At 32.9% G+C, this 16,830-nt stretch overlaps 1 protein-coding gene across 5 annotated transcripts in view; it reads right to left on the bottom strand.

The window, feature by feature from the left end:
- satb2.L (SATB homeobox 2 L homeolog) overlaps window positions 1-16,830 on the bottom strand; it is a 117,494-nt gene that overhangs the window by 89,392 nt on the left and 11,272 nt on the right. The window lies entirely within an intron of this gene.

The raw sequence follows: 16,830 nt of genomic DNA on the forward strand, positions 1-16,830 counted from the left end.
CAGACAGACAGACAGACAGATAGATAGATAGATTGATCTGCTTCTAAGCAATTCTAAGATGATCTCTTTTAGCCTCTACCCCCTGGTTCTTTGTCTCTATATACTCAGTACATTTTAACAAAATACAATTAGGGGCCGATTCACGAAGGGTCGAATATCGAGGGTTAATTAACCCTCGATATTCGACTGGGAATTAAAATCCTTCGGCTTCGAATTTCGAAGTCGAAGGATTTAGCGCAGATAGTACGATCGAAGGATTATTCCTTCGATCGAACGATTAAATCCTTTGAATCGTTCAATTCGAAAGATTTTAATCCAACGATCGAAGGAATATCCTTCGATCAAAAAAACTGAGCCTTCCCCATAGGCTAACATTGAGTTCGGTAGGTTTTAGATGGCGAACTAGGGGGTAGAAGTTTTTTTAAAGAGACAGTACTTTGATTATCGAATGGTCGAATAGTCGAACGATTTTTACTTTGAATCCTTCGTTTCGAAGTCGAAGTCATAGTCGAAGGTCGAAGTAGCCCATTCGATGGTCGAAGTAGCCCAAAAAACAATTTGAAGTTTTTTTACTTTGAATCCTTCACTCGAAGTTAGTGAATCAGCCCCTTAGTCAATGTTTCTGCCCATATCTAGGATATAGCAAGATCTTTATACATGTAACGGATCTTTCCATAATTTGGATCTCCATAAGTCTACTAAAAAAGCATTTAAACCCAATAGGATTGTTTTGTCTCCAATAAGGATTAATTATATCTTAGTTGGACTCAAATACGAAGTACTATTTTATGATTACAGGAAATCATTTTTTTTTTTAAATAAAATTATTTGATTAAATAGAGTCTATAGGGGATGGCCTTCCAGTCATTTTTGGAGCTTTCTGGATAACAGGTTTCCAAATAATGGATCCTATACCTGTATACAGTACACACACACACACATATATATACAAACTTTTATATATATATCCTTGAGAAAGGTCCCTAAACACATCCGAAACGTCGGATGAGATGTGTGAATAAACCAACACTTGTTTTCACCTAAATAATACAGAGTGTGCTGATTCTCTTTTCAATATATATATATATATATATATATATATATATATATATATATATACTGTATATATATATATAAAGACAAATATATCATAGGCCTTTGGGCACCTCCAACCCTTTTTTAAGATAATTCTTTAGTAAGTGAATATGCCTGTTCTGTTATACCAAGCAATGAACCAAACCAAGGAAAAGACCTACACAACTTTCGTTACCATTAAAATATTAGCAGAATTTTGTTTGACCTGGTTCCTTTTTTAATATAATGTAAAACATACCAGGCTATGAAGGCAGATAACAACTGCCGGCCCACCCAGTGTGGCAGTTTCTAGCGGTTCTAATGCATACACTATCTGGCTTGATGGCTGGCCTCACATACCGAGGTCCTGTACCACAAGTCTTTTTATAGTTACTTTAACCACCTCTGAGAAACGATAGCATCAGTTCAAGGGCAGTCAGCCAGTTTGTTGTATTTGGAGAAATCTATCTGAACAGCATTGATGCTTTTTTACACATAATCTTTAAAATCAGCAACTTCCCACTGACACTTGGCAGACACTATGAAGGGACAAGTAGTAACGTCTCAATCGTGTACTATGGACTCTAGGTCACTTCCAACTGGACTATTCATTTTATTTTGTCATATGAGGTGCCTGGTTGAGACTAACCTAAGATTAATGACACAGAAGTGTGTTTTTTTAAGTAGAGATTAAATCACTGTGTAAAATCAGCCCTACTGTCCCTGAGGCAAATGTGAGCTTCTAGGAATTTCCAGCGAACATTATCAGTATATCTCTGTCATTTTTTTTTCTATATGCACTTGATTTGCACTTGACTTAGGTTACGTATTTATATAAGTATGAATATTGCAGTTCTTGCTTATTTACCTGTAACCTCAGACTAATATGCTTCCACGGGCATCAATATAATTGCACAATTTTCCTTTTAGAGTGTGTAACTACACAAGGGTCAGCCAAGACTAAACATCCGAAAGTCACCAGACCATACTACATAGCCTCAACAGTTACTAGACAAGAGGAACACATTCTCGTGTGGCCCGGCTTTGCATCTAGATATGAATTAGAGCATACATTTCAAGCATAGTTTGGCTCAGGATTATCTATAGCAGACCTAGGCAGACTGGCGCTATCCTACTGCTGATAAACTACAACTTACTTCTTCAGGAGAAAACCACTGACTATTTCATACAAAAGCCAATTGCTACCAACAGAAATGGGCAATCATCTAAGTCTGCAAGATTTTTGTAATAAAATAAAAGCAAAAAAATACATTAGTGAGTAGGTTAAAATCATACCAGCCAGTTCACAAATGGATCCAAAGAAAGTAAAGGGATTCCATACAGCCATGTTTCTCCCGAGGGCTCACTATTCAGGTAAGCAATACATCTATTGAATAATGGTCAGTTCTTATCTTACAGGCATGTAGGATTTTTGTATTTCATATTTATCATTTTACTACATTATCAAGTAAAATTTGGATGGTTTTTAAAGTGCAAGCAAAGTGAACATACATTGAGCTTCCTTTATTCTGCAATGAGAAAATGACTTTTTTACTAATTAACAGTGTTAGCAGAACAAGCAAGAAATGATTTATAAAAAACCACTGAAGAGAGTTTCCAAATGCAAAAATCTAATACAGTTTTTTTATATTTGTCCCTTTATGTACTGTATATATTATAGCATTTGCAATGCTTTCTATTTAGGTTTGTTGAATGAACTGACAATCAGATATGAAGAAACTGCAGTCAAGATTAACGTTCTAGTATGACATGCAGCTGCTCGAATGTACCAAAAACCATCTGCTATGAATAGTCTAATTTGTACCCCATCCAGTATCATCAGTATTAGAGGGATTCGATTTAAATAGTTCTATGTTAGAATTGGCATGGAGCTGAGGGCTTTATTGAGTATGACCTTTGAGCTCCATTCAACCTTATTCCTGGTCAGGTAAGAAAGAATGAATATAAATAAGCGCTGCTGCTACTAAGAGGTATGATTGTTGGTACCTGTGTGGTTGGTACACACTTGTGTGACACCATGAAGACTCTGAACCCACAGGCCAGCTGTTTATCCGGATATATGGCAGTAACCAAAGGCCACCAGTAGTGATGAGCAAAAATTTTCTCACCAAGTTTAGCAGCGAAAATGACGCCCCCATAGACTCCAAAGGGTGAAAAGATTGTAGCACATCATAAAAAAAATTGTCACCCCTATTTCAATGCATTCCAGCTAATTTTAAGAACGGGTCAGATTCGCCCATCACTAGCCACCACCAATCAAATTTCGATTTTTTTTCGTACGATCGTACTACGATCGGAATATGATCGTACGATGAATAAAATCCTCTGACTTCGAATTTGAATGTCGTATGATTCTATTCGATGGTTAAATTACGAAGTATGCACCACTTCGAAATTCGACCCTTGATAAATCTGCCCCATAGTGTACAAAGCACGAAAACCACTAATATAAAATTCCACCAGGTAAAAGTTGTCAAAGTCCTATGGAAGTCAATGGGAGCTGCGCGGATCTTATTAGACCATTTTAAATCAATTGGGGCTTTTAGAGGTATTATGATTTAAGAGGTTTTAGAGGTATTCATATTTTTTTCAGCTCGTGTAACATTATTTTCCATTCGTATTTCTTTATTCGGATCTTTTACATTTGTAGTTTTAGAGAAAGTGAGTTTAGCCGTGGCTTCAAAAACCTCGAACACCACTAAAATTCCACCTCCACATCAATACAGCTGAAGAATGGGCACTGTAAGCACACTGTGAGATGCAATATATAATTATTATAAATATTATTTTTATATATACATATATATATATATATTAAGGTGCTGCATGTTTGCCATCAGAAATAGCCCCAAGACAATGATATGATGCTACTGATAAAAGTTTGAGAAGATATATGTATACCAGAACCAATACAAAATAAAAGTGCCATTCAACTGCTCTTCTCAATAAATCAGAACTTTTGACAAACTGTTTTATTATAGTTACCAAAGAATCTTTTATGGCATCTGATATGATAAACATTTAAAGACTCATATCTTAGCTGATCAAATTATTCTTTTGAACAAAACTGTATATTGTATAGATATTCCGTAATTATGTGCAAACAGCCTGTAGCAAAAATATAAAGCTACAGGCTTCAGCTCCACTCTTATATGATACACGATGTGGTGTATATTTAATAAAACTCATATTTATCTCATCTTTTTATTAAACCAAGCTTGACTAAACTCCCATCCAAGATTTTATCTTATTTATCAATAAAATAAAAAAAAAAAAGTCGGGTTGGGAATTCCGGGAAAAGAAGATAAAATTGAGCGAAAACTTGATTTGTACGTATTTTTCGGATTTGACAGCGAAACGCTTGATTTTTCCAGGTTATCGCCCCAAAAACCCAACATTTTTTGGATTATCGGAAGAAACCCAGCGCAGATAACAATATCTTCAAACTTGAATGGAAACAACTCAAATCCTTTGAATTCTGGGTAAAGAACCAGAAAACTCAAATTAATCGAAACAAACAGAAAAAAACCCAACCATCATGAAAGCTATAAACATCTTGAAATGGTTGAAAGGACATCTGCCATTGATTTATACATTATCTCTGCAGGTTTGAGATGGAGGATTTTTCAGATTTGGACTCATATATTATGCACAACCGTTTTAAGCTTGTTTACAGGTATGGGACCTGTTATTCCAAATAACCTGGAGTTATCCGGATAACAGATCTTTCCATAAATTGGATCTTCATGCCTTAAAGGGCACCTGTTGCGTAAACATGTTATCCCCAACCAAAGGTGAGGGCTAATAGAGCCCGCATTCTGGTTGGGGATAACAGTAGTTTTTTTTAAATAAAAATGGCCCAAGCCATCACTAGGCTACCCGCACCGGGAGGGAGCTCCCGCTGCGAGCAGCCATGTTGTGCCACTCGCATAATGAGAATTTTGGGGCAGCTTTTCATTATGCGAGTGACCGGCCTTGGCTGCTGGGTAGCCTAGCGCTGGCGGGGGGGGGGGCATTTTTAAAAAAAAAAAAACTATTGTTATATCCAAACGGAATGCAGGCTCTATTAGCCCTCACCTTTGGTTGGGGATAACATTTTTACCTAACAGGTGCCCTTTAAGTCTACTATAAAATCATTTAAACATTAAATAAAAGCAATAGATGATTTTGCTTCCAATAAGGATTAATTATATCTTAGTTTGGATCAAGTACAATGTACTTTTTTTATTCTTACAGAGAAAAATCAGGTAAAATGGGTTATATTGAAGATGGCCATCACGTAATTTGGAGCTTTTTGGATAATGGGTTTATGGATAAGGAATCTCATAATTCATAATTTTTGATGTAATAGAAATCAAAGTTATTTCTCAAACTTTTCAAGTATTGCTAACACTGCCAAAGATGTACAATACGCCTTTTATCCCTTTTAACTAATTCTCTTTATTTCATTAAATTGGCCATTTTCAGTGTAAATATAAAGTTGGTATTCTGCAGTGATATGAATGTGATATTTTCATCCTTGAACCTAACAGTAGTCAAGTGTTTGGGGATAATTTGTTTCAGTTTCATTTTGTCCAATATTTTTTTTTCCTCTGTACGGAAAATGTAACCAGTAATCAACCTGAATCTCTTTTCTATATTTTCTTTAATAACAAGCCGCTCTGCCGAATTCTTATTTACAATACAGTCTGGGGGAAAAAAGAATCCCTCCCTATGGATTTACAAGTTCTAATCAACAATTTCATAAATAGGCATTTTCTATTCATCAATCATCTGTCTTTATGCTGAAATCTTATGGAGTAAATTACTAACTGAGAGACCTTGCCAATTGAAGTAAGCGAATATTACCCAGTAGGGATATAAAGCTGTCAACACCAAAGCACTTTTGATTTTACTAAATACTGCCTGGTTATTAGGACAGCTTAACTATTTCACTGCTACTAGAGCATAGCCATTTCAGCAGTGATAAAATCTATTTAATTAAAAAGAGCAGCTTGTTTTTATTCAAGAAATCTTATCTTATTATCTTAGCTTATTATTATAAAAATATATTATTTGTACAGGGTATAAGTCAGGTTAAAAATAACTGATGCTGTTGTTTTGACATATGCCTTGATTTTAGCTTTATCAATGTTCCTTTCAAAACAGATCCAAGGTACTTCATTCCCTAAAAAGATGCCCACACAATAACCTGGGATGTTGGAATCTACTGACAACAGCACTGCAAAGTCATGAAAATTAGATTTTTGGATATATATATATATCATCATCATCATCATTTATTTATATAGCGCTGTCAAGATACGCAGTGCTTTATATATATATATATATATATATATAAATATATATATTATATATATATACATCACGGTACATTAAAAACTACAGAGGCACTTTAGGTAAGTTCTATCTTGTGACCAGACATTTTCATTTACATTTCCCAAATATTTCTAGAATGAAGTTGATAAATTAAATTAATCTAATAAACCATGAATTTTTAAGTCTTATGATATTCAAGCAAAATATTGCTAGGTTTGAGCAATAGATAAAGGAGGTAACGTCTACAAAACTGTAATGTAATGGTGTCAAATACTAAAATCCCACTACATTTGGATGAAGATGATTACAATATCAAAAAATAATAGCAGGTTTCTTAGAAAACATAGAATAGGCTGTAAGCAGAAACAATGGGGACTAATAAAATAAAGGAGCTTAATAAGTCATAAGATGTTGTGAATGGCAGATTCACTTAATAACTTTATGCTTGGATCATGTATTCTTGGACAGGCAAAGCTTCCAGGGCTGGAGTAATCTCCAGGCTTTACAGTTCTTTGTATGTAAGTGAATTTCTTTGTATGCCTTTGTGTGTGTGTTTAGCTATTTTAATTGGGAATAATTTGAACCCCTAATAAGAATGTAATCATTATAAAGCAAAGGGTAATCTGTCTTGTAGGCAGGTTATATTTAATTCTGCATACTTTCTTGACTTCCATTCCTTTAAATCCATGCAAAAAAGGTCCACACAGTAGTGCCAATGAAACCACATGATCAGTGTCGCAATGTCAGAACATTGGCTCACAAATGATTCCTGGATATATATTCTTACAATGGAAGATGTGGGTGAAAAATCACAAGTAATAATGTGAAGTTATATATGCAATATATATTGTTAGAGACAAGCATGCACTTCTATTACATTACAAATATATATATATATATATATATATATATATATATATATATATATATATATATACACTAAACCAAAAAACAGTCATTATAAAGAATTAGCAGTAGTGAGATGGTAAAATGTTGTATGCAGAACATTTGTTAAGATCTTGTCTTCAGAGGAGAGTATTAGAATGAAGGGTTATTAACAGATAGGAATGCACCGAATCCACTATTTTGGATTCGTCCGAACCCCCGAATCCTTCGTGAAAGATTCGGCAGAATACCAAACCGAATCCGAATTTGCATATGCAAATTAGCGGTGGGAAGGAGAAACCATTTTTTACTTCCTTGTTTTGTGACAAAAAGGCACGCGATTTCCCTCCCTGGCCCTAATTTGCATATGCATATGCAAAATATGATTCGGATTTGGTTCAGCCAAATCCGAATCCTGCTGAAAAGGCCCGAATTCTGGCCGAATCCTGAACCAAATCTTTGATTTGGAGCATCCCTAATAACAGGTCATAAATAACTTACAATTATGAGCTACTTTTGTTACATTTGGTGACATTTTAAGCTCTATAGAAAAGCAAGACTAAATGAGTATTTTTTTGGAGGCAATAACTGAAATAATGCAATGCCTCATGTGCATAATGGGCTTAAAGAGGAGGCGTGGAACCCAAATATAATATTAAATTACTGTGCACATTTTAACGGTTATATGCAATTTGAGAACACTCGTTTATATATTTTTGTATTATAAATCATTATGTTTCAGAAGTAATACATAATACAATGGCCCATATGCTATATCCTTCACAATGCCCTTTAGAAAGGCACACAGAGACCAGGAAATGCAATCATACATATCAAAATCATGGCAACCGGAAAGTTCAGCTATTGCGTTAAGCTGCTGCTCAAGCCCAATATATTTTTGTATTGCATTTGGGCAGACTTTTTAATTTGCTGTACCATCAGTCACTTACATTCCATAAGCCCACTGGGTATGGATACAGGAAGCATAAATCTAAATACTGATATATTCAGTTCTCTCGGTTATTTTTCCATGTCTGGACATTATTATCCATGGCATGTTATATCTTTTTGTATTATGATAAAAGACCTATGAACCACTCTGCAAATTATTAATCATTATTTATTAACCATGTTATCCATATAGCTGATGTTATATATATATATATATATATATATATATATATATATATATATATATATATATATATATATATATATATATATATATATATATATATATATATATATATATAGGTATGGGACCTGTCATCCAGAATGCTAATTGGATCTTCATACCTTAAGTTTTCTAGAAAATCATGTCAACATTGGATAAAGGCAACAGGCTGCTTTTAATTCCAATAAAGATTACGTATATCTTAGTTTGGACCAAGGTACTGTTTTATTATTACAAAGAAAAAGGAATTCATTTTTAAAAATTTGAATTATTTGGATAAAATGAAGTCTATTGTACAAAACCAATGTTTCATTCTCATATTCAGATTAAGGTTTGAATATATATATATATATATATATATATATATATATATATATATATATATATATATATATATATCGGTATGGGATCCATTATCCGGAAACCGTTATCCAGAAAGCTCCAAATTACGGAAAGATCTATATTTTTAAAAATGATTTCCTTTTTCTCTTTAATAATAAAACAGGACCTTGTACTTGATCCAAACTAATATATAATTATATTTTATGCGAGGCAAAACCGGTCTATAGAGTTTATTTAATGTTTAAATAATTTTCTAGTAGACTTCAGGTATGAAGATCCAAATTACGAAAAGATCCAGGAAACTCCAGGTCCTGAGCATTCTGGATAAACAGGTCCCATACCTTTATATTTCAGTTTATCAAAAGTTGGTAATGTAAACAAAATTGCTTGTATTTTTAACACCAGTAATTTGGTTTGCAACATTTCATCATAATTAGATCGATGATGAGTCACATTAAAATATAGCTGTATCAAAGATCTTGCATAGCGTTCTATTTGCACTGCAAATGTTGGAATCATTTTTTTAAGAAACCTTAGAAATCCAATTTATTTGAATGACGTAAACTTTAAAAATGTGCTTTTATTAATCACATACATTAAGAACATACAGTAACCACAAGTGAAGCTAATTCCACAAAAAATGTTAACTATCGTTGAACAAAATGTAAAAAAAAATGTGCATATATATATGTATATATATATATATATATATTTAATTCTTCCAATCAGTTTTCATAATAGTCATGCAGTTACCTGATACTATTTCCATCATTAAAAAACTGCAGGAATTCAAATGGGCGTTAGCAAAGTGCCCACATTGGCTATGAAAAGAATCAAAATAGACAGGAAAGTATGCAATGCTTTTACATAGAACCAACAGTGGAAACAAATCTTTAAAGGATCATAATCGCTAATGAATAATACAGGTCCTATAATAACAAGCCATAGAAAGGGCATGCTGCCTCAGAAAACAAACTGAGTCCTTTATCAATCTATACATAAGGCTGGATGCATATCTGAGAATTGTTTTTTAATAGGTAAAACCTTATTACTATGGTATTTGGCCCAACATAACATAGTCTGGTAGCTCTGTAATTATATCACTTTATCAACATACTTTTGCACCCATGTTTTTTTTACCAAAGAAGATACTTTTCTTTTGTTTGGAAACTTTAAACACCTACGCTCAAACCTAGAGTCCAGTGGAGAGAACACGTTCTAATGATTTACAACATTATATAGTGTTTGGGGTGTTATAATCCTCTGCCAGCAGTCAGCACCCCAAATGGGTTACGTTAAGATTCTAAGATGCAGGCTTTACTAGGCTGAGATTCTGACTGTATCCGGTAACACTGGGTTATTCGTAAGGGACAAAATAAAAATGCCTCTAAAATATTATACAGATTGTGTGGAAAGCCACAAAACATGATGCTACCAAAAGAAATTGAGAAGCCTTTGGCGACTTGAGAGGATTGCGTTTTAACATTTCAAGGGTCAAAATTTAAATAGGAATATTTGAAAATGCTACTTTTTTTTAAAAAAAGGTCGGTACTTGTTTAAAAACAGCCGTTCTTTAAGGCATTGTAGCTATACACTGATAGAACTATTTTGACAGAAAAAATAATAAGAATTATTTTGTGAAAAAAAAAAAGTTACTTTTTAAATGACCGGTAAACACCAAAAATGAAGGGGCTTTATGTACATCAAAATACAATATACCATTACCCTGTACCTTGCACAATTGTGTCCTTGGTTGAAAACAATATAATAACAATTAGCTCCTTTGCAGCAGATAAGACAACCAGCCTTGCAGGGCTGTAGGGTGCTCTTCCCTTATAAGACAATAAATAAGCTAAAGAGAGTATAATGCAGGGTAACACTTTATACATATGCAGGGTAACACTTTTCTTACATAAAACAGGTTCATTGCACCCAAGAAATATTTTTAGAATCTAGGCAAAAATCCATATAGAACTGTGTAACATATATATTTGAATTACTCCCAAATGAGTCTGCAAAGTATGATCATTCTTTGCCACCTATGATCTTTCATATGCATACATCATTATTACAAACACACTTTGTAACGAAAACCAGACAAACTGGTTTAATATTCGAAATTTCACAAACATAAATGCCACGGAAAACAGGCAAAAGTTAGCAGCCGTAGAAAATATGCACCCATTATAAAGTTACGACTACAAAGAACTATTAATGTGAAATGCGTCGGGATGGATCAAGTTAACAGCCCCACCCTATTTAATCATCCCTGTAGGTAAATGTCTCTTTTATGCCTTTCTCTTCAGTGCATGAGTTGAATTCTTGTAATCATTATGTGCATGACTGTGCAGTTAAGGTTCCCCAAGACAAGTGAGACTATGGGCAAGAAATTTGCCCCTGTGGAGCTACATTTAATTAGCCTGTATAATGTTATATTCCATAACAAATTTGATCATGGTGTCCAAAATTCTTTATTTGCATTAAGACATTAGATGTTTTAGATTTAAATCACTCAAAACAACTTTGTTCATTCATAATCAGTTTAGCAGAATGTGTTCCTTTGTCCATAACGTACACTGCCTGAAAATACTGTTTTGCCACAATAAATGTCTTATTAGGTGATTGTATATTGTATTACAACTTGTTGCAAAGAACTGATCAACACAATATGCTACTAAACACAAAAAGAATCATTAATCATAATGAGTGGTCTTATAAGGTCAAATAACTGGACACCATTTATTTGTGCTTTTAAAGGGTCAATATCTCTCAAAAGCAAAGATACTTTATATTTTTAGATTTTTATACTTTTGGATATCATCTGCAAATAAAAAATTTTTTGCCAGCCAGTATGCTATTTTGTATACAATAGCTTTTATGCGATAGATGCATAGGCCGTAAAGCCCTACAGGTTCTGAATGACTGCCTTCAGGAATATACAGGAACTTATTTATATAAATAGTATTGTTGCTTCACATGCAAGCACATAAGTATTACAAGAGCATATGCAGTTTATATACATGAAGAAAGAGAGCGAAATTGTAGCAGAGGGAAATCTCGAACTACGGGACTTTGTGTAACCAAAAAGTGTTTTCATTTCAGGACACTATATACACGCATGTTTGTTTGTATGTATTCATAAATATCATATACACAGTGTGATATTACACTACATTTAAATGAATATAAAGCCCTTCCGTTTTATTTTTATGTTACTGTCCTTTTAAGCCTTGAAAAAATAGCAGTCTGCCTCTGCTTCTTTGTAAAGATTCAAGCAGTAAAAACCCTAGTCTTCCAGGAATGCAAAGTTTAAGTTGCACCATTTTCATTAAGTAAAATAGAACAACAGTATTCTAAATGTTAGTATAAATGATTTGGAATAATAATGAAACTTTGCTCTACTTTGCTCTATAGCCATTTGCTCTCTTGCTTTCTCTTTATCTATCTATATGCTGCTACACTGGATACACTCAAAAAACTCAAAAAAAAAAAAAAAACCTGGATACAAACAGGAAATAACAGAATGCAGAAAAACGACACTTATATGATTTTTTCTAGTGCAAAAATGTTATTATGTAATATTTCGGCCCGACTTAAAAAATGTGTGGAAAGTGAGAAAGTAAGTGTGTTTGTTTTTTTCAGAACTAAATAGATACAGATTAGATTCATAAAATCATTAAGCATTCATTTATCAAAAATGTAAATGTATAGCTTTCATAGTCAACTGGTTGATCATTTATTTTTTAGTAACACAAACAAACCTGATCTCAGTTATAGTTATATTGAAAAAATTATTCTAGTCTAGTAATTTTTGTGGGGCTCATTACATGTAATATACAACGCAAAGCCGTGCTCTCATTTAATACTTAAACACACTTAATATACTTGATAAATTTATATACTTAATATACTTAATGCACAATACAATACACAAGTACAATATACTTAATATATAAATACTACATGTATAATATATATTATATAATATAAATATTATATATATATATATATATATATATATATATATATATATATATATATATATATATATATATATATATATATATATATATATATATATAGCATGTATATGCACTCATGAATACAATATTTTATTTGTTTCACTAAAATCCCGGTGTTGTTGATCTTTTTGAATGCTATATATATATAGCATTCAAAAATAGATAGATATAATAATTAATACACTTGATAGCACTTAAACACAACCTACTAATTTGGTGTGCCTTAAATGATAGGCAGGAATCATCTCCAAACTCACCCTGCATTTAAGTTCTGCCCACCCTATTTAATGTTTCCAAGCTTTTTAAAATATGATCTTCTGTGACAGATTAAAGATGTAGTAAGCGTAACCAAATGGAAGCCTATGCTGAGCTAAACATCTATGTATCTTTAGGAAAATGGCAGGTGCTTTCCTTTTGGGCCAGAAACTTGTAGCAGAATCGCTAAGCGAACATCTCCTTGGTTCCCAATCATTTCAATAAACTAGACAAGTTCTTCAAAATCTTTTGTTCATCATATCTGTGTTTCTGGACTTAGAAGAAAAGCAAATCCTTCTTTTAAAAAAAAACTGCAGACAATTTCCAGAATCCAGTGCATATTTAAAAGCTTATGGCAATGCTCAGCGGTAAGGAGGCTCAACAGATACAATGCCACTATGTTGGATGATTGCTTTAAATCCCAGCTAAAGGGACAAGACTGAAGATTTAGGTTTGGCGTACTCCAACTTTATTTATGCTCTCATGCAGTTGAATTCATTATTTTATAGTTATGACTATAACATTACAGATATAAGCACATGCTAAGGACTTGAACTGCATCTACTGCAGGTTAAATAAATAAATAAAAAGGGAAAGTTCTGAACAATAAGACAATTTCAGTTCTTCACTATTACCTACCCCTGGTTCAGCCAGTAGTGCAAGCAAGATATGAGCACAATATATTTCAGTCTTCAGCTATTATCTATGAAAAAGTTTTACAAGTTCCGGTTATTTTATTATCTCTGATTATGACGTCTATGTATTTTCTTATTTACCCCTTATTTTATTTAAATATTCCTCCTGGCATCATGACATGTATGTAAATGATTAGGAGCATCTAGAAGCAGATATACAAGACTCTATCAGATCACAATCTGTTTGTGGCAAGAAAGAGCAGGGTTGATAATCATTACAAAATTATAATTAAATCCAAATTCCTTCTGGTTACTTACACTAAAAGCTTTTGGTCTAAAATCAAACAAAGTAAATCAATTATCAAATAACAGCATTAAATTATCAAAGATTCTCATCCCCAATCTCGTTACAATTGAGTATTGCTTTCAGGTAATTAAATATGTATTTTGCTCTTTCTTTTATATTGCCAACTGATTTGCAAAATATTTGATTGAGACCAAAATATCAACAATAAACTGCAAAGTAAATGTAAAAATGTATAGTAACATGGCACCATACTAAACACCATGCCTTAGAGCTGGTGCTCCATTACAATGAGTGATGCACAGGTCCTGTTAATATATTTAACTTTGTATTCTCAGGATACTCAGGACCTGGGGTTTGCCAGATAACAGATCTTTCCATAATTTGGATCTCCATACCTTAATTCCACTAAAAAATTATTCAAACATTAATAAAAACCAATAAGATTGTTTTGCCTCCAATAAGGATTAATTATATCTTAGATTGTATCAAGTACAAGGTACTGTTTTATTATTACTGAGAAAAAGGAAATGATTTATAAAAATTTGGATTATTTGGATAAAATGGAGTCTATGAAAGATGCCCTTTCCCTAATTCGGAGCTTTCTGGACAAGGGTTTTCCGGATAACGGATCCCGTACCTGTATAAGAAATATATCTTAACATTTAGCCTTCTAAAAATATAAATAAGATATTAAGTTCCGCTGGGGCAGGGACTAAACTGAAATGAACAATATTTTTTCCAAAGTGCAGAAACTTATTACTATAGACATGCAAAGAGAAATTCAGATGCGTGTGCTCCAAGATCCCGGAATCAACACATACAGCAATAAATTAACCCAGAGTATTAACTTGAACATCCACGAATGTAGGTGAGATGTTAATAGTAGACTTCAACAACCAAAAAAGTGAGTACACGCTCAGTTGTGTCCATATTTGAGCAACATCAAAGTACGAATTTACCTGTACAGTCTACAAACATACTTTTTTCAATACTTATATGCGTTTGGAAAGTATTCATTTTATTTTCATGTAGAAAAATACATATATGTGTGCGAATAAAATAGATATAACTCTAGATGAATTTATAACTTTATAAATGATCATTTTGAGAATACTGAATATGAAAACAATTCCACTTCAGTTAGTATGGGCATAAATACAAGCAAAACTATATTTCTACAACTTATTTGCACCTTTGTAAAAGACAAAAGTCTGTTTTTCTAAAAAGCAGTTGCACGTATAGTTACATATGTGTGTGTATGCGCAGTTGGCTTTTTTTATATTGGTGCATGTTAGTATGTGCATATATATATATATATATATATATATATATATATATATATATATATATATATATATATATATATATATATAAAATGTGATATTACATGGTGTCTTCACACTAACATACTGCTACATATACTTAGTGAAACATTTTAATGCAAACAAAAAAAATAAAATCCTTGCACAAAACTCCTATTTCAATTTTTTGAAAAAAAAATGTTTGCCGCTCCCCCCCCAAAAAAAACTGTTTCCTTATGAAGAATAAGTTGCCAAAGTTTAACTGTTTTTGTGCTGCGATGACAAGCAAAACATTGCACCATCAGCCCTGCAGGATTCCAGATTCCAGGCAGAGTTCAGCACAGCAGAACCACAGCAGCACAAAGTGTGGTCTGTCTGCAGATTTGTGACGTTAATTAGAAAACTAAACACTATCGGCCAGACGAATCTATACATGATTTTCAAATGATTAAAGGGCAACGGTCAAAGCAAGCACTAGGGGTCATTCGTATTAGCAGAGCCACATGGCACACACCAGGACGTCTGCAAGGCGGAGAAGGAACGGATTCTTAGAAATATTAGCCTAAATATCACGTATCCTGGCACCAGAGATATTTACACGTCTCTTCTTCATTTTCAAAGTGCTGTTTGTGGCTATGTGTGTAAACTGAAACTCACTATAAGTGGAATGGTGTTCAATTTGCTCAGTGGTTTAAACAGTGTTCACTCCAAAGATCATTAAAAAAACAGAACATATGAAACAGAATTGATGAATCAATGTCTTTGTATTATTAAAACACAAATAGTGTTTTTGATTGCACACACTCACACAAACACACATATATTCTATGCACACCCAGACTATGACCTTTAACATATATGCCTACATATAAACACACATATTTCTCTCTCTCTTTATATATATATATACACACACACACACACACACACATACAAACACATACACACACAGATAGACATGACAGATGTAGCCGCACTAATGCAGAGACATTATACAGAACCAAGAATTATGCATGTGTGTGCATCTGAGTGTGTCTACCTCCATTTGTGCATATGTGGAAATGTGTGTATAATAGTGTTGGATATTAAGTATTAAAGCATAAATTACTTCATTGTCTCGATGCATAATTCAGTTTCAAAGTAAGAAGCTTTCCAAAACATATCTATAAACTGTCTTTATAAACATCATAATGGTTTTATAGCCGCCTCTCAAAAGGGTCTTGCTGCTTTGCAAGTAAAGAGGTTTTAAGAAAATTGTCATATAAATAAATAAAACTTTTGAAATATTAGGTTGAACATAGACTCTTTAGTACTGGAAATACAATAGAAATGAAGAGTAAGGAGGCAGGGCCCTGTTTCCATACAGCAGGAAATAAATAAATAAATAAATATATATATATATATATATATATATATATATATATATATATATATATATATATATACTGGCTCCTCTGCACACACTGTACCATGCAAATATTTTAAATATTTTCTT

Source organism: Xenopus laevis, chromosome 9_10L (genome assembly GCF_017654675.1).
Source record: "Xenopus laevis strain J_2021 chromosome 9_10L, Xenopus_laevis_v10.1, whole genome shotgun sequence".
NCBI classification, from domain to species: domain Eukaryota; kingdom Metazoa; phylum Chordata; class Amphibia; order Anura; family Pipidae; genus Xenopus; species Xenopus laevis.